Source organism: Podarcis filfolensis, assembly GCF_964270895.1.
Source record: "Podarcis filfolensis genome assembly, chromosome: W".
Classification (NCBI taxonomy): Eukaryota; Metazoa; Chordata; class Lepidosauria; order Squamata; family Lacertidae; genus Podarcis; species Podarcis filfolensis.
The window spans coordinates 1,290,927-1,310,306 of record NC_139619.1 but is presented as its reverse complement, the minus strand read 5'-3'; the positions used below and the strand labels follow the sequence as shown (position 1 = coordinate 1,310,306).

General features: G+C 40.4%; 1 protein-coding gene and 1 long non-coding RNA gene across 2 annotated transcripts in view; one reads left to right on the top strand and one right to left on the bottom strand.

The window, feature by feature from the left end:
- The window catches only part of LOC310753783 (putative helicase senataxin), a 215,455-nt gene that overhangs the window by 15,926 nt on the left and 180,149 nt on the right, over window positions 1-19,380 (top strand). The gene's annotated exons all lie outside the window — the stretch shown is intronic.
- Window positions 1-19,380, bottom strand: part of LOC310753799 — a 272,887-nt gene that overhangs the window by 90,527 nt on the left and 162,980 nt on the right. The window lies entirely within an intron of this gene.

Here is a 19,380-nt window from a genome sequence, read left to right as displayed (position 1 = left end):
TGGAATCCAGGCAATCTATACTAAACAAAAGGCAAGAATAATTATTAATGGTAACCTAACTGAAGAGTGTGAGATAAATAAAGAGACCAGACAGGGATGTCCTCTCTTGCAGTTAATATTCATCTTAGTGATGGAAGTGCTAAATAAGAAAATTAGAGAGGGGAAAAAACATTAAGGGAATAACACTCAGAAATAAAACATACAAACTATGGGCATTTGCGGACAATCTCGTTATAAGAATGGAAAATCCTAAAGAAAGCATCAACAAAATTTTAGAAATAATTAACAACTATGGGAGGGTGGCAGGGTTTAAACTAAATAGTAAAAAGACCAAACTTATTGCCAAGAACCTCACGGTTCAAGAGAAAGAAGGAATTGAGAGGACAACACAATTGAGGTTCTGCCAAAAATTGAAATATCTCGGAATATGGCTAACATCGAAAAACATTAATCTTTATCAAGACAATTATATTAATATATGGTCCGAAGTAAAAAGGAATATGGAGATTTGGAGTAGACTAAATTTGTCTTTTTGGGGACGCGTATCGGCTATAAAAATGAATATCTTGCCAAAGCTACTCTTTCTGTTTCAAACCATTCCAGTTATCGGGGGCACAGGCTGTATAACAAAATGGCAGAAGGAAATCTCTTAAATTTATTTGGCAGGGGTGCAAACCGAGGATAAAACACACTCTACTTATTGATATCAAGGAGAGGGGGGGGGGGATTCGGCCTTCCTGATTTAAAATTATATTATGAAGCCGCATGTCTCTCTTGGATAAAAGATTGGTGTCAAGTTAAGAATACAGATGTACTGGATCTCGAAGGGCATGATCTCCGTTTCTGTTGGCATGCCTATTTAAATTATGACAAGTCAAAAGTACATAAGAGCTTTACCAACCACATAATAAGAAATTCATTGTTTAAAGTATGGGCAAAATATAAAGCCCTGTTGGAACCAGAAACCCCACGTTGGATTTCTCCCTTAGAGGCTAAGGCAGTTAAAAAGAAAAATATGAAAGGAAATTGGCTGACTTACAATTCGTTATTAATACAAGACGGTAATCAAATAAAATTAAAGAGATATGAAGAAATAAAAGATCAATTATCAGGATGGCTAGAATACCACCAGCTCTTTGAGACATTTAAGCAAGATAAAAAAATGCATTTAACAACGAGCCCTCAAAATTAGAAAAAGAATTGTTAAAGAACAATACCAACATTATTTCCAGAATGTACCGACTCCTCCTTGACCGGGAAGTCAAGGAGGAGGAGGTGAAGGCGGTAATGATTAAATGGGCACAAGACATCGGACGCACCATTATGATGAGTGAATGGGAAACTCTTTGGAAAACTAACATGAATGACAATGCAGTTCAGGTGGTACCTTACACCATCCAAACTCTCCAAGATGTATAAAAATATTTCAGACAAATTTTGGCAGTGTGGAGAAACAAAAGGAGATATGTACCATATGTGGTGGACATGCCGAAAAATTAAAGAGTTCTGGAACCTCATCTATGATGAGATGAAAAAGATCTTTAAATTAACATTTGCAAAGAAGCCAGAAGCATTTCTACTTGGAATTTTAGGCAATGATATCCCCAAAAATATAAGAGAATTTTTTTTATATGCAATAGCCGCTGCCTGGTTATTAATTGCATCGAACTGGAAAGGGGGGAAATTACCAACAGTAAGGGAATGGGATGCGGGTGGCGCTGTGGGTTAAACCACAGAGCCTAGGACTTGCTGGTCAGAAGGTCGGCGGTTTGAATCCCCGCGGCGGGGTGAGCTCCCGTTGCTCGGTCCCTGCTCCTGCCAACCTAGCAGTTCGAAAGCATGTCAAAGTGCAAGTAGATAAATAGGTACCGCTCCGGCGGGAAGGTAAACGGCGTTTCCGTGCGCTGCTCTGGTTCGCCAGAAGCGGCTTAGTCATGCTGGCCACATGACCCGGAAGCTGTACGCCGGCTCCCTTGGCCAGTAGAGCGAGATGAGCGCCGCAACCCCAGAGTCGGTCACGACTGGACCTAATGGTCAGGGGTCCCTTTACCTTTACCTAAGGGAATGGCAGAATAAGTTATTAGACTATGCAGAATTGGCTCAGTTGCCAGAGAGATTAAGGGGAAATACAAAACAATCATTCACTCAAAAATGGGATATGTTCAAGAAATACCTGCAAAAATATATAACAGCAACATAACATCTATGGCAGCGTTTGTGTAAATTAAATATTACTAAGCAAGGAAAAACGGTACTACCGTAGTTTTCGCTCCATAACCCACACTTTTTTCCTCCTAGAAAGTAAGGGGAAATGTCTGTGCGTCTTACGGAGCGAATGCTTCCCTCCTCCGTGGCTCGCTTTGAAACAGCAAAGCGGGAGAAGAGCCGCTGAGGAGAGGGACAGAGAGCCTGCTTCTTTAAAGGAGCAAAGCGGGAGAGGAGAGGAGCCGCTTACACGAGTGTAAGCGGCTCCTGTCCGGTTGGCTCCTTTAAAGCAAGCAGGCTCTCTGTCCCTCCTCCCCACTCAGCTCGCTAAATAGCAGCAAAGTTTTTCAGCTCGCTAAGCCGGGGGGGGGGGGGATGAGCCGGGGAGGAGGGAGAGAAGCAGAGCCTGCTTGCTTTAAAGGAGCAAAGCGGGAGAGGGGAGGAGCCTTCTCCCTTATACCCCTCTCCTGCATTATTAGCAGCATCCTTCTCCACACACTCCATGCGTGCTCCTTGTCCCTTGAGTGCTTTTCCTTCCCTCCCCACTTAAAACATGGTTACAAAGCACAGATCCACATGGATCCTCAGGATTTTTGCACTGGGTCACCCCAAATTCACCATCAGATCACATAGCATGTCCATGGCTACAGTTTGCACCAAAAAAATCACGCACCCACTGTTGCCTGGGGCCGCAGTGGTGCAAAAACGTGGTTACAAACATGGATCCACATGGATCCTCAGGATTTTTGCATTGGGCTACCCCAAACTCACCGTCAGATCACATGTCTGTGGCCACAGCATGAACCACAAAAATCATACATCCACTGTTTCGTTTAGAATATTTTTTTTCTTGTTTTCCTACTCTAAAAACTACGTGCGTGTTATGGTCGGGTGTGTGTTATCGAGCGAAAAATACGGTATATGTTATAAGAAAGTACTAGAAATTATAGTAAGAGTAAGGTAAGAAGTATAAGTACATTCTTTTTTTTTTAAGAAATATTTATTGAAGTTTTACAAAAACATAAATACAAGAACACAAAAGAAAAAAGAAAAATAAAGATACAACATATAAAAACACAGAAAAAATAAAAAAATTAAGAACAATTCCATTTTTCATAACTTAAAACTCATTTGCTTGTTTCTTTGACCTCCTCACACCTCCCCTTTTTGTATTCCCATTTAAATAATCAAATCAGCAAATCCTTACCCTCTTTCATTTATCTTAACTCTATATCTTAACATTTTATAACTCTGTATTTTCATCCATTATCAATTCATTTTTGCATATTCTTATTAACTTTGTTGCTAATACCACTTATTTCCAATCCAACATCATTTTAACATTCATTAATTTTACAATGTTTCTGCAAATAATATTTAAATTTCTTCCAATCTTCTTCCACCAACTCTTCTCCCTGGTCTCGGATTCTGCCAGTCATTTCCGCCAATTCCATAAAGTCCATCACTTTCATCTGCCACTCTTCCAGGGTGGGTAGATCTTGTGTCTTCCAATACTTTGCAATAAGTATTCTTGCTGCTGTTGTTGCATACATGAAGAAAGTTCTATCCTTCTTTGGCACCAATTGGCCAACTATGCCCAGGAGAAAGGCCTCTGGTTTCTTCAGGAAGGTATATTTAAATACCTTTTTCATTTCATTATAGATCATCTCCCAGAAAGCCTTAATCTTTGGGCATGTCCACCAAAGGTGAAAGAATGTGCCTTCATTTTCTTTACATTTCCAACATTTATTATCGGGCAAATGATATATTTTTGCAAGCTTGACTGGTGTCATGTACCACCTGTATATCATTTTCATAATATTCTCTCTCAAGGCATTACATGCCGTAAATTTCATACCGGTGGTCCACAACTGTTCCCAGTCAGCAAACATAATGTTATGACCAATGTCTTGTGCCCATTTAATCATAGCAGATTTAACCGTTTCATCCTGCGTATTCCATTTCAACAGCAAGTTATACATTCTTGAAAGTATCTTAGTTTTGGGATCTAACAGTTCTGTTTCCAATTTTGATTTTTCCACCTGGAAGCCAATTTTTTTATCCAAGTTATAGGCCTCTCTTATTTGATAATAATGCAGCCAGTCTCGCATTTTATCTTTTAATTTCTCAAAACTCTGCAATTTCAATTTGTCTCCATCTTGTTCCAATATTTCCCAATATTTCGGCCATTTGGCCTCCATATTGAGCTTTTTCTGAGCCTTGGCTTCCATTGGTGACAACCACCTTGGGGTTTTATTTTCCAATAAGTCTTTGTATCTTATCCAGACATTAAACAATGCTTTCCTGACAATATGGTTTTTAAATGCTTTATGTGCTTTAACCTTGTCGTACCACAAATATGCATGCCACCCAAAAACATTGTTGAAACCTTCTAGATCCAAAATGTCTGTGTTCTCAAGAAGCAGCCAGTCTTTCAACCAGCAGAATGCTGCTGATTCATAGTAAAGTTTAAAGTCTGGCAGGGCAAATCCACCTCTTTCCTTTGCGTCAGTTAGTATTTTAAATTTTATTCTGGGCTTCTTGCCCTGCCAGACAAATCTAGAAATATCTTTCTGCCACTTCTTGAAACAGTCCATCTTGTCCAGAATTTGCAATGACTGAAACAGAAATAACATTTTTGGCAATACATTCATCTTTATAGCTGCAATTCGACCCAACAAGGAAAGCTTCAAATTTGACCATATTTCCAAATCTTTTTTCACTTCTGTCCAACATTTCTCATAATTATCTTTAAATAAATTTAAATTCTTAGCAGTCATATTAACCCCCAAGTATTTTACTTTCTTAACTAATGTTAAACCTGTCTCCTTCTGAAACCTCTCCTTCTCAATTGGTGTAAAATTTTTCTCTAAAACTTTGGTTTTTAACTTATTCAACTTAAATCCTGCCACATGACCAAATTCTTGAATCAATTCTAATACTCTTTTCGTACTAGATTCTGGCTCCTGTAACGTCAAAACTAGGTCATCTGCAAAAGCTTTCAATTTGTATTGTTTGGCTCCGACCTGAATACCTTTAATCAGACGGTCCCTTCTGATCATATTTAGGAGAACCTCCAGGACCGAAATAAAAACTAAAGGGGAAATTGGGCACCCTTGTCGTGTCCCTTTCTCTATCTTAAATTCCTCTGTCATCGCATTATTGACTATTAACTTAGCCTTTTGTTCTGAGTAAATTGCACTTATACCATTTTCAAACCCTTGACCCACCCCCATTCCCTGAAGATTTTTCTTCATAAAATTCCAAGAAATATTGTCAAAGGCTTTTTCCGCATCTATAAAAATTAAAACTGCTTTGGTATTGATGTTCACTTGCAGCTTCTCCAAAATGTTAATTATATTCCTCGTGTTGTCAGACAAGTGTCTACCTGGGAGAAAGCCAGCTTGGTCCTTATGTATCTCTTCAACTAGTACCTTTTTTAATCTATTAGCCAAAATATCGGCAAAAATTTTGTAATCCACATTGAGCAGGGATATGGGGCGGTAGTTCTTAAGTTGTGTCTTTTCAGACTCAGTTTTCGGTATAAGTGTAATGTAAGCTTCCTTCCACGACTCTGGCGCCTTTTCCCCCTCCAAAATTTCATTACAAACCTCCTTTAGTGGCTGAATTAACCAATCTTTCAAAAATCTATAGTATTTTGAGGTTAAGCCATCCGGCCCTGGAGATTTACCCAACTGCATATTCTGAATGGCACCTTCTACCTCCTGTTGTGTAATTTTGTGGTTCAGCATTATCTTGTTTTCTTGAGAGATTTTTTGTAATCCGTTTGTTTTTAAAAACTGGTCTATATCAGTCTCTTTCTGTGGCCCTTGTGTATATAGTTGTTTAAAATATCTCTGGAAGCACTTTCTCATCTCCAATGGATTCTGTATGTTCTTTCCTTCCACATCCAAATTTGTGATAGTGTTTAATTTTTGTCTTTTTTTCATCTGCCAGGCTAACAATTTCCCGCATTTATTAGCCGATTCAAATGTCCTTTGTCTCATCTGTTTAATTTTCCATTCTACTTCCTGGTTTATCATTTTCATATATTGTACTTGATATAACTTTATTTCTCTCAGAATCTCTTGCGACTTTGGTTTCGCTCTTATTTTCTTCTCTCCTTCTTTTATTTTTTCCAAGATTTTATCTTTTTTCTCATTTAGGATTCTCTTCTTTATTGCATGAGAAACCCTCTCATGACCGCTTTACTTGCATCCCAGATTACTCTTTTTTCAACCGTGGTATTCAGATTTATCTCAAAATAGTCTCTCAAGATTTTTTGGGCCTTCATGGTAACCTCTTGATCTCTAAACAAGGTGTCATTCATCCTCCATCTGAAGGAACCGATTGGTGTTAGTTTCATCTCCATCTTCACAGCATTATGGTTGGAGCAAGTTTTTGGGCAGATTTCCACTTTTCGAGTCTTAGGTTATCCATATTTGGTCAATTCTTGTCCATGTCATTTTGGCTTCAGAGAAGAATGTACCCTCTCTTCCTAAGGGGTTCTTAGTTCTCCAAATGTCAATCAAGTCCATATTGTCAGTCAGGTTAAAAAAAGTTTTTGGTAGTCTGCCATCTTTAGTTACAACCTGTCTCTGCGACTTGTCCATATTTGTAGATACCACTCCATTCATGTCTCCCATCATAATAATGTTGTAATCCATATAGTCCAACAATGTCTCATGCAATTTCTTAAAAAATTCAGATTTCCCCTCATTTGGTGCATAAACTCCTACTATCAAAAAATTTTCTCCTTGTGCTTGAATTTCAATTGCCACAAATCTTCCTTGTTCGTCTTTAAAAACAAATTTCGGTGATAGGCTCTCTTTGGCGTAGATAACAACTCCTCTCTTTTTAACCTTATCCGATGAAATTAACTCTTGGCCCAATCTTTTATTAATCAGTACTTTCCTGTGTAGCCTTATCACATGTGTTTCCTGTAAGCAAATTAAGTCCAATTGTTCCTTTTTCAATAAATGAAAGACTTTCTTCCTCTTCTCCGGGGAGTTAAAACCATGAATGTTCCAACTTAATAATTGCAGAGACATGGTGTAGTTATTCTACTTTCCTCCAACTGCTCCCAAAAGTTCTTCTTTTTCTAGCGGTGGTATCCCTTTTTCTAGTTTGTCCAATCCCGAGGGTGGTGGTACTATGTCTAGTACTCCTGATTTTAAAGCTCTCAGCTCTTCTAGAACTTCTTTTTGCAGGTCTTCTTTGTGGTCTTTCAAAAATTTTCCCTTGTCTTCCACTGATCTTATTTTGAACTTTTTCCCTTTAAAGGTAAAAGATAATCCCTGGGGGAATTCCCACCTAAAAACAATTCTATTTCTTCTCAATAGGGCCACCAGATCTCCGTAGTTGGTTCTAAGATCCAATAGATGTTTCGGAATGTCCTTAAAAATCTCCACTCTTGAATCGTTTATTTCCAAAGTCTTCTGGAAGTGCGCACTCAGTATTTTGTCTCTCTCTTCTTTCGTCCGGAGGGTAACCAAACAGTCTCTCACCCTGTTCTTTCTCCTCCTTTTCCAAGCCTAAACGCACTTACTATCTTAAAGTCTTGCTCCACCTCCAAATTCCTAAATTTTTCAAATTCCTGTGTCAGGTAGTCACTTAGATTGTCTTTTTCAAGTTCCAGTACAGCCCTGATCCTCAGATTGGTCTGTTTCTCCCTCAGTTCAATCATAGACAGAAGTGACTGATGGTCCCCAATCTGTTTACGCATCGGCTTTATTTCTTCCTCTACAGCCACTGCTTTTTCTTTTGCTTCCTCAGCTATTTTTCGATTAGAGGCAGATTCTTGCAGTAATTTTTCAATAGATTCTGTATTGGAATTCACCTTCTGTCCCAAACTATTGATGCTAGCAGTATTCCGATCTATTTTAGTTGATTGTTCAGTAACTTGTTTACTTAGGCCTTCCAATTTTTCATAAATTTTGTTTAACACTGAAGTGAAATCCCCTTCTGAAGCCATTCCTTTTGGCCCAGCTTGTGCAAGATCTTCCCCCTGCGTCACAGGAGGGCCGGGAACAGATGATCTACGTTGCTGGGATACTGCACTGGGCTGCTGCACTCTAACCTTGCCCGATCTTGTTGTCCGGTCAGTCATCACACTTTTGTCTATGAATCAAGGTCGATCCCATGGTCAAATCTTACCGTGGAAAATCCCCAGAGTTAAGAATGGAAAAATCCCCCAGCTGGGTGTGCAGTTTCAAAGTTCCTCTAGGGGGACACTGTAACAGTCATTCAAGTTACAATAAAGAGTCTTTTCCAACTTTCCAAAGTCCCCTTCAAGAAAAACAAGCAACAGTTTCAAATCCAGAGAAGACCTTTAACAAGTATCTCCTTTGCAGAGTTCACCTTTAAAAGATTACATTGTCTATAAGTAGTGCAACTTTCAATACAACAGTTCAAATGAACTTGGCAGTCCGTTCCCAGGAGTTAGATGATGGTCTCTTTTTCCCCCCTTTGTAAGTAAGAAAGTCACTTTTGCCTCTCCCCCCCCCTCCTGCAGCCTGGGGGGGGAGTTCTTTACTTAGATGCTCGGATTTAGAACTTTTAAAACACCACTCTCTGGGTCTTAGCTTAAAAAAGTCTTTGCTTTGATCTGTGTACAGAAACGGAAGGCGGACTTCCTGTTTACACCTTCCCGCTTCAGTGCCAAATTAATCCCTTTTTTCTCCTTTTAGTCCCAATTTCTTAAGCTTCACCTACTCACGGGTAGTTGTTTAGCAGCCGAATTGTCACAGGAAAAGGGTCAGCGCTCTCTGGCAACAGCTGTGCGGCTTCACCCCACGGAAAGAGCGATCGACTCTCAGCACCGCGCCAACTCCCGTTGTGCTCCGGAGCCCCTTACGGGGTCCCTTCGCTAATCCGGGGGGCGCTAAAGGTGCCCGCCGAGTCCCACGGTCACAGGCTTCTCCTGCCTGTGATTTTCGCAAGGGTCTCCGCTTCGCCGTAGCGGACAGACCCGATTTCCGCGGAGCTTCCCCCTCCAAACTAGAAGGAGACCGCCATTGCCGTTGGCGCCGCCTCCGGAAGTCCAAAGTATAAGTACATTCAGTGTCGTAGATGTAACTTACAACGGGAAATGACGGGAAGTCTGGGTTTTTTTGTTGTTTTTTTTAATAACTTTTATTCAAAATTAAAACAAAACATATTATCCAGAAACATATCATCCTTATTCCCCCCATTTTTCTCCCTCCCCTACCTCCCCCCACAGAACTCACCCACCCCCACCCCCCAACTTCCCTCAGTTCCAGTCTTTGATTTCTCTAAAAATGCTGTTTTCTGCCTGTTACACAGTTGTATAAATCCTCAAACTATTTAGCTGATTATTATCAATAAAAAGTTTGTGAATGTTTATTCAAAACCAGCCAAGGAGTCCAGTTCGCTTTGTTGTGTCTTCACATACTTTGTAGAGGGTTCCCATTCATCTTTAAAGTCACAGTTATCCTTGTCCCGTAGCTTGTATGTCAGTTTGGCCAGTTCTGCCTAGTCCATCCATTTTTCTGGCCATGATTCTTTAGTTGGGGTTTCTTCAGTCTTCCATCCTTGTGCTATTAGAACTCTTCCTGCCGTTGTCGCATACATGAAGATGTTTTTCAACTTTTTTGGCAGGTCTTTCCCTACAATCCTCAACAAAAATGCCTCGGGTTTTTTAACAAATGTTAAATGGAACATTTTCTTCAATTCATTGTATATCATTTCCCAAAATGTTTTAATTACCTTACAATCCCACCACATATGATAAAATGTCCCCTCCTTTTCCTTACACTTCCAACATATATTTGAACTAGTTTTGTACATTTCCCCTAACTGCACTGGTGTTGTGTACCATCTGTACATCATCTTCATGCAATTCTCCTTCAATAGGGAACAGACTGTAAATTTTAAGTCAGTTTTCCATAATTTTTCCCAATCTTCCATCATAATGTTGTGACCTACATCTTGTGCCCATTTTATCATAACTGATTTTACCTCTTCATCTTTCGTCTCCCATTCTAATAGTATGCTGTATGCGGCCTTCAGTAGTTTCATTTTCCTTCAATCACTTCTGTTTGAAACCTAGATCTAGTATAACTAAATCCTTTCTTGCTGTCTTCTTTATGTGTTTCATATAGTTGTCGATAATGCAACCAACTCTGAAAGTGGTCTTTGATCTCATCATAATCTCTTAATTTCCATTTTCCATCATGTTCCTTTAATAAATCAGCATATGTGAGCCATTTTCCTTTCTTTCCAAGTGGTTTGAGCAGTAATGCTTCATGTGGTGAAAGCCACCATGGGGTCTTTTGTTCCAATAAGTCTTTGTATCTCTCCCATACTCTCATTAGTGATTTCCTGATTATATGGTTGTAAAAACTTCTATGAACCTTCCCTTTCCCGTACCATAAGTATGCATGCCAGCCGAATCTGTTGTCATGTCCTTCTAGTTCTAATGCCTCTTGCTTATCCAATCTCATCCAGTCCCTGATCCATACCAAACAAGCAGATTCATAATACAATTTAAGGTCTGGGAGGGCAAACCCGCCTCTATCTTTTACATCTGTAAGTATTTTATGTTTTATCCTTGGCCTTTTGTCCCCTCAGATAAATCTTGAAATCTCTTTCTGCCATTTTTTAAAACATTGATCTTTCAGGATGACTGGTATTGATTGAAAAAGAAATAGCATTTTTGGCAACACATTCATTTTAATCGCCAATATTTTTCCTAACATTGAGAGATTCATTCTGCTCCATATTTCTAAATTTCTTTTTACCTCAAGCCAAATTTTTTCATAGTTATTTTTAGATAGGTTTATATTTCTTGATGTTAACCAAATCCCTAAGCATTTAACCTTTTTATGGACTTCAATCTCAATGTTTTGTTCTAATTCAGTTCTTTCTTCTTCTTTCATGTTTTTAACTAATAATTTAGTTTTTTTCCTATTTAGCTTAAATTCTGCCACTTCCCCAAAATTCTGAATTTTTTCTATTACTTCGGGGAGTAAAGTTTTAGGTTCTTCCACTGTTATCACTAGGTCATCTGCATACGCTTTTAACTTGAATTCACTTTTCCCAGTTTTTACACCTGTAATCTCTTCATTTGCTCTTACGTTTTTGGCAAGTACTTCCAAAACCAGAATAAACAATAATAGTGACAATGGGCATCCTTGTCTTGTTCCTTTTTGGATCTTACAATCATCCGTTATCACCTGATTTATAATTAGTTTGGCTTTTTGTTCTGAATAGATTGCTGCTATTGCTTTTAAAAACTTAGGACCGCTTCTGATTTCTTCTAACAACTTTATCATGAACTTCCAAGATACATTATCGAAGGCTTTTTCAGCGTCTATATACATCATTGCCACTTTCTTTTCATTTTTAGCCTCCAAATATTCTATTATATTCAAAATATTCCTTATATTCTCCTTCATTTGTTTTCCTGCTAAGAACCCGGCTTGATCTTGATGTATATATTCATTTAATTTTTTTTTAATCTGTTAGCTAGAATATTTGCAAACAATTTGTAATCGTTATTTAACAAGGAGATAGGCCTATAGTTTTTAATTTGCAGTAAATCTGCGTCTTGTTTTGGAATTACTGTTATATAGGCCTGTTTCCATGTTTCTGGGATTTCAGCTGTGTTCAATATTTCATTCATGACATCTTTCAATGGGTTCGCTAATTGTTCATTTAATTTCTTATAATATTTTGCCGTAAAGCCATCTGGGCCTGGGGACTTGCCATTTTTAGGGCTTTTTATTGCCTCAAGTAGTTCTTGCATTGTTATCTGGGAGTTAAGGATATTCCTTTGTTCTTGTTTTAAATATGGCATATTGCTATTTCTGATGTACTCTTCTATCTTAAATGTTTTTTTCTTTCCCTTGTCTATACAGCTCAGAAAAATATTTAAGAAATCCTTCTCGTATTTCCATCAGCTTGTCTGTAATTCTGCCATTTATGTTAATTTTATTTATGGAGTTCTTTTGTTCATTTTTATTCAGTTCCAGGCTAACAACTTCCCCGGTTTATTTGTGTAATGGCTTTAGGGGTTGCTTGTGCGCAAATAGCCGCCGCTCTGGGCTAGGTTGGCTGGTTAAACCATTTCTCGCTGGACAGCCATCCACTCCGTGGCTGTTCAGTCGCTGGCAGAATCCGTCAGTGGGCGTTTCTTAAACCTTTTCCAACATAAAAGTTGTTTGACGCCCAGTCTCCTCCTACTCTCCCTGCGTGGAAGTCTTCTGCGCAGGGAGGGCGTGGGTAGCGGAGGACCTGTGCTCTCCCCGCTGGTGTCCAGTGAAGAGTCCCGGAGCCTGCTCTCTGCTTCCCCCATTGGCCCCCCTCTATCCCTGGTGTAGCGCTGATTTTCTTCCCCAACAGGAGACTTGCCTCTCTCCCTGCTTGGCCCCTCTCCAGCATCGTTGTGGGGCCTCGCCTCCTCCTCTAGTTCCGATGGCAGTTCCCTGACAATTTGCATGCTCAAAATATTTTTGTTTTACTTTTTTTATTTTCCAGCTGATTTCCTCGTTTATAATCATTGAGTATTGGGTTTGTAATGTTTTGATTGCCTGTTTTACTGCCTCTTTATTTGCTTTGTTTGGCAGCTGTTTCTCCTTTTTCATAATTTCCTCTAATATTTCTTTTTTCTTTTTCTCTCTCAATTTCCTTTTAAATGAGTTTTGTTGTATAAAGAGTCCTCTCATTACAGCCTTGCTTGCATCCCAGACCGTCTGTAACTTTGTTTGCCCTTGACTATTTATTTCAAAATAATCCATCAAGGTCTTTTTTGCTTTTTCAACAAATTTGTGATCATCTAATAAATCATCATTTAATCTCCATCTAAAAGAGATTTGGCTTTCTTTTTGTAATTCCATAGTCAGGGAATTATGGTCTGTAAAGGTTCTGGGATTGATTTCAATTTTTTTGACTCTTGTTTCCAATTCTTTGGAAATCCATACAGAGTCTATTCTCGAGCTGCTGTCATGTACATGGCTGTAAAAAGTATACTCTCTATCAAACATGTGTCTCATTCTCCAGATATCTATCAGCTTTAGATTTTGAGTCATGTCAAGAAAAGGTTTTGGCAGTTTACCATCTTTGGTCTCTTTTTTCCTGGCTGATCTGTCTTTGTCTAAAGTTGGAACTCCATTTCATTTAAGTCTCCCATTAATATAATCTTTTGATCTGCAAATTCAAATAGTTCTGTTTCTAGTTTTCTGAAAAAAATTGCTTTTTTATCATTAGGGGCGTAAATACCAACCAATATCACTTTCTCTCCCTGGATTTTAATTTGTATTATTAAAATTCTGCCTTTTTCGTCCTGAATCAATTTGGGTTCAAGTGCAGGATTAATATAAAAAACAACTCCTCTCTTTTTTGTTTTATCTGATGAGATGAAAACCATACCTAATTTTTTGTTAATTAAGACCCTCTTGGGGGCTCTTGGGGACACATTATATCCAATTTCTGTTTTGCTATTACATGTTCAATGCAATGTCGTTTGGCTTCATAATTTAAACCGTTAAACCGTTAACATTTCAACTCAGTAATTTAAGATTGGCCATTTCCAGAGTCAGTTACAATATCTGTTTTCCCTGAAAGCCTGTTCCAAGGCTTTCTTTTGCTCAGATCGGGGGTCTCCCCTGTCTTGTTTGGGGTCTAAGTCTCTCCTATTTTTATCCAGGAATTCTCTCGCCTGAAATTCTGATGTCAGTTTATATCTCCTCTTCATGTATGTAAAGGAGATACCCTCAGGAAATTCCCATTTGTATCTGATGTCAGCTCGCCTAAGAGCCGTTGTCAAAAACCGGTATTTTGTTGTTCTGAATCTCAATTTCAGAGGAATTTCTCTAAAAATGCCTACTTTCTGTCCAGCAACCACGAGATCATTTTCAAATCTATTCTGAAGGATTGTGTCCTTCACTTTTTTTGTCACTAATGTTAACAAAATGTCTCCTGGCTGCTTCCGTTTTCTGCTCTGAAACGATTTAATTCCAAAACAGCTTTCAACTGAGCCATCCAGCCAATCTTTACTTTCCCCCATCCACTCTGAAATTGTCTGTGTCACATATGTCTCTAGGACTGGCTCAGAGTCAGAGTCTGGTAGCCCTCTGATTCTGACCGTCCTGTCCCGTTCTTGTAATTGCAGAAGTAAAACCTGATCTTCTAAATCACTCTGTTTCTCTTGAACCCCTTGTACCAATCCTGACATCCCTTTTTGTTCCTCCCTTACTTCTGTGACTTCCTCTCTTAATTTTTCTAATTTATCTACTTTTGTCTCCAAATTGCTAACTTTATCTCCCAATATCCCAAACTGTTCTTTTAGAACTTTGTTTGAGTTCTCAATATCTCTGTGTACTTGTTCCTTCAATGATAAATTAGATTTTTCCATGTCACTACAGACCTGTTGTGTAAATTCTTGCATTGATTTCATCATCTCTTTCCTAAATTCTAAAAGCTGCAGTGCAAAAGGGTCTGTCTGTTCTTTGTCGCCTTTTTCCCCATTATCGCCCTGTACACTGGCCCATCTTGCAGCTGCAGCAGCAACCGAAGCTGCTGTTTTACGTGTTGTTATTCTGTCTGGCCCCGACATTTCTTATCTGTTGGTTCCAAGTATTGTATGAGTTGTTCAAGGTCACACCTGCCAGCTCTGAATCTGTTCGGCTGTACAGCTATCACCCCCTCCCAGCTTTCTCCCGGTTTCCCTTTCCCTTTTGTCAGCTATCTCTCTCCCCGTCACACTTTCACATTCACTTTTATCCCCTAAGCAAAGGAAGATATAAAAAGAAAAAGAAAAAAAGGGGAAACTTTCAATAAAACATGTAACATAGAATATGTAAATACAATATTTAACAATAAGGGGGGGGGGGCAGTTAATATTCCAAGAACAAGGGAGGGAAATTAAAAAATATATTAGGCCAGTCCAATTTCCAATATTGTCTTGGAACAAAAGGCATGCACAAAACAAATAAAAAACCAGCAGAGAAGAAATTATTCTTTAAATTATACTTATCTACTTATAGTCTCTCAAATTGTGGTGGTTTGCAATATTTCCATAACTTGTAGGTCCTTTTAGTTAGTTCTTATTTTTAATCCCATGGCCGTAGTCTTGTTTTCCAAATCGCAAATTCACAGGCAACTAAAGTTCCAATTATCAAGCAGCTGAGGCTTTGATTAACAAATCTTATTTGGAGAACTCTCCCATTTCTTTTTTCTTTTTTCTTTTTAAAGGGACGCGGGTGGCGCTGTGGGTAAAACCTCAGTGCCTAGGACTTGCCGATCGTATGGTCGGCGGTTTGAATCTCCGTGGCGGGGTGAGCTCCCGTCTTTCGGTCCCAGCTCTTGCCCACCTAGCAGTTCGAAAGCACCCCTAAAAAGTGCAAGTAGATAAATAGGTACCGCTATATAGCGGGAAGGTAAACGGCGTTTCCGTGTGCTGCGCTGGTGCTGGCTCACCAGCTGCAGCTTCATCACGCTGGCCACGTGACCCAGAAGTGTCTCCGGACAGCGCTGGCCCCCGGCATCTTAAGTGAGATGGGCGCACAACCCTAGAGTCGGACACGACTGGCCCGTACGGGCAGGGGTACCTTTACCCATTTCTTTTTGGGGTACTTTAGAGTACTTGGGAAGCTGTTCCAGGCTCTTTTCTACTTTTATTTTGGAGGTTGCCCCCCAAATGTGCAAGAGTTCCCTGCAGGCTTCCTGTCTTTACTTCCCCCTTTCTTCTTCCAAATTTTTTTGTAAAGTTGCTTAAACCTCCAGCTGTGTAGATTTTCACTTATATCTCACTGGGTAACTGGATACAGTTAAAGTTGCAAGCCATTAGAATGTAACCATCCTTCCAGTCAAAGTTAGCTGTAGCAATTCTCCATAGCAATAAACAAGGTCTGAGTCCCATTCACAAAAAAGTTCCCTTGCAGAGCCTGTCCGCAAAGATCGGAAACTGACTTCCTATTTTGTTTCCGTTTCGCCAAATTGAAGTTTTATGGTCTAACTGCGCCTTTAAATTGTTTTATTGGCTTTTACCTCTAATTAGGAAGGTCTGCTGCTTCTGGTGACGGATCGTAGCTTCAGCAGGAGGTTGCGTTGTTGCCTGGAGCGTTCTCAAGCCTCTTCCCCTTTCCTCTCGTGTGCTAAACAGCAGCCGGGGGGTGCTCGGGGGGGGGGAGAATTCTTGCTCTGCAGGAACCCTTGGGTCCCCACACTCCTGTGGGGTTTTTTGGGGAGGGGGTGCGCTGAGCTCTGTCGCTGCCCTCAAAGCCTCTCCGCCGGCTCCGTGTCACAGACGACACTCAGCACACTGACATTTTCCTCTGCAGCAGCCGGAACTGAAGTCTGTTTTCATATAATTTAGTTTATTGGATTTTTTACTTTGGTTTATTTTTGTTTAGTTAGAAATTATAAGAAAAGAGTATGTACAAATACAAGTTTAAATCAATATTTAATGGTATAACTATTTAAGGCTGTACATGTACCTAAGATCGTGTATGGATGTAAATTAATTAAAAAAAGAGAGAGATCGGCCCTTGGGGAGGATTGCGGCACCAGCAAACTATTAAAATACAATAGTCTTTCAGATATTAAAAGCTTCCCTAAACAGGGCTGCCTTCAGATGTCTTCTAAAAGTCTGGTAGTTGTTTTTCTCTTTGACATCTGATGGGAGGGCATTCCACAGGGCGGGCACCACTACCGAGAAGGCCCTCTGCCTGGTTCCCTGTAACTTGGCTTCTTCAAGTGAGGGAACCACCAGAAGGCCCTCTGGGCTGGACCTCAGTGTCTGGGCTGAACAATGGCTTTGACAGGGGCGCCAGTCATATCAGCCGAAAAATCCCCCAGACCTGTTTGGAATCCCACTGGATCCATCAGCCTCTGAGGGCGGACCTTCCTAATAGATCCCCCTCTGTGGAGGGGGAAAGGTGCTGACATCCTAAATCTCAACAGGAAGTGATCTGACCATGACAAGGGACTGATGTCAATGTCCCCCACCTTCAAATCACCCTCTTCCTGTCCAGTCCAGAAAACAAGGTCCAGAGTGTGTTGGGCCGGTGACATGTTGGAACAGCCCCATGGTTGTCATGGCAGCCATGAAGTCCTGAGCTGCCCCAGAGCCAGCTGTCTCAACATGGATGTTGAAGTCTCCCAGAACCAGTAGTCTGGGAGTCCCCAACACTGCCTCCAAGACCAACTCTGTCATCTCAGGCAGGGAGACTGCTGGGCAGTGAGGCGGGTGGTAAACTAGCAGAATCCCTAATCTGTCCTGATTGCCCAACGCCAGGAACAAACACTCTAGCCCCCCCCCCAAACTGGACAGAGAGCCTGGAGATACAGAATCTCTATGTTGTTGTTGTTTAGTCGTTTAGTCGTGTCCGACTCTTCGTGACCCCATGGACCAGAGCACACCAGGCACTCCTGTCTTCCACTGCCTCCCACAGTTTGGTCAGACTCATGTTTGTAGCTTCGAGAACACTGTCCAACCATCTCATCCTCTGTCGTCCCCTTCTCCTTGTGCCCTCCATCTTTCCCAACATCTGGGTCTTTTCCAGGGAGTCTTCTCTTCTCATGAGGTGCCAAAGTCTTGGAGCCTCAGCTTCACGATCTGTCCTTCTAGTGAGCACTCAGGGCTGATTTCCTTAAGAATGGAGAGGTTTGATCTTCTTGCAGTCCATGGGACTCTCAAGAGTCTCCTCCAGCACCAGAATTCAAAAGCATCAATTCTGTGGTGATCAGCCTTCTTTATGGTCCAGTTCTCACTTCCATACATCACTACTGGGAAAACCAGAGCTTTAACTATACGGACCTTTGTTGGCAAGGTGATGTCTCTGCTTTTTAAGATGCTGTCTAGGTTTGCCATCGCCTTTCTCCCAAGGAGCAGGCGTCTTTTAATTTCGTGACTGCTGTCACCATCTGCAGTGATCATGGAGCCCAAGAAAGTGAAATCTCTCACTGCTTCCATTTCTTCCCCTTCTATTTGCCAGGAGGTGATGGGCCCAGTGGCCATGATCTTCGTTTTTTTGATGTTGAGCTTCAGACCATATTTTGCGCTCTCCTCTTTCACCCTCATTAAAAGGTTCTTTAGTTCCTCCTCACTTTCTGCCATCAAGGTTGTGTCATCTGCATATCTGAGGTTGTTGATATTTCTTCCGGCAATCGAAACAGTTTAAAAACAGTTTTTTATAAAAAGGTCCTCTCTGCTGAGCAGCAGTCCTCATGGGCCTGTCAGGCCCCGCTCTAGGCCAGGTGGAGAGAGGCAGGAATGGGGCCCTCAGGCACTCAGCAGAGGAGTCCTCTGGTTGAAACCCAGATATCGCCCAGTCCTACTATTGCATATCTCTGTCCAGGTGCTAAGTACTTTTATGCTGCTTTACAAATGTGTCCACCACCTAGTTGATTTGTGCAGTATATTTGCCTGTAAAATAAATATAAAGAAAGTAGTGGGGTTTTTTGGGAATGTTTGATGTTTTATTGTGTTCTTTATCTGCAGGAAGCTGCCTAGAGTGGCTGGGGAAACCGAGTCAGATGGGCAGAGTACAAATAATAAAATTATGATTACTATTATTTGGTTACAAAGAACAGGAAGTAAGTGACACAGGGTGGCGTCACTAGAAAGTTATCTGTGATTAAGCCAAGAGTAAATGCAAACATGGGAAAAGTGAAAGTGAAAATTTCACTAGCCTTTATCTGCTTTAATGTGTATTTGAGGTAAATATTTATATTTTATTAGAGAGAAATTTTGAATTGTCTTAAAACAAGCCTATCCAAGAAGCAGAGAACAGTTTGCGTATTAAGGATCCATAGCTAAAGCTGAAGTTTGCGCATCCCATTTCTTGTGATCTTGTGGAATTTATTTATCACTTCAAATTTCTAAACTGCTTCTCCTCTCCAAAAGGAAACTGGGGAGCTAACAACCATCAAACTGCTACATGTAAAAACCTGGAAGACATCAACTGAACCACAGGAAGCTATAGCTGTTAATGCATTCACTCTAAAACTTCCCTAAACTGCATTTCAAAGGCCTTGAGAAATAATAATAAAAAGTGTTAACAATCTTCCTGGGTGCAACTATAGTATGAGACTTCCCAATTTCCCCTGGGAACATAGGAGGGTTGTGCATATATTATCTTCAAGCATTGGCAGGTTCCTTGTTCATTTTCTCGGTAGTGGTACCCGCCCTGTGGAACGCCCTCCCACAAG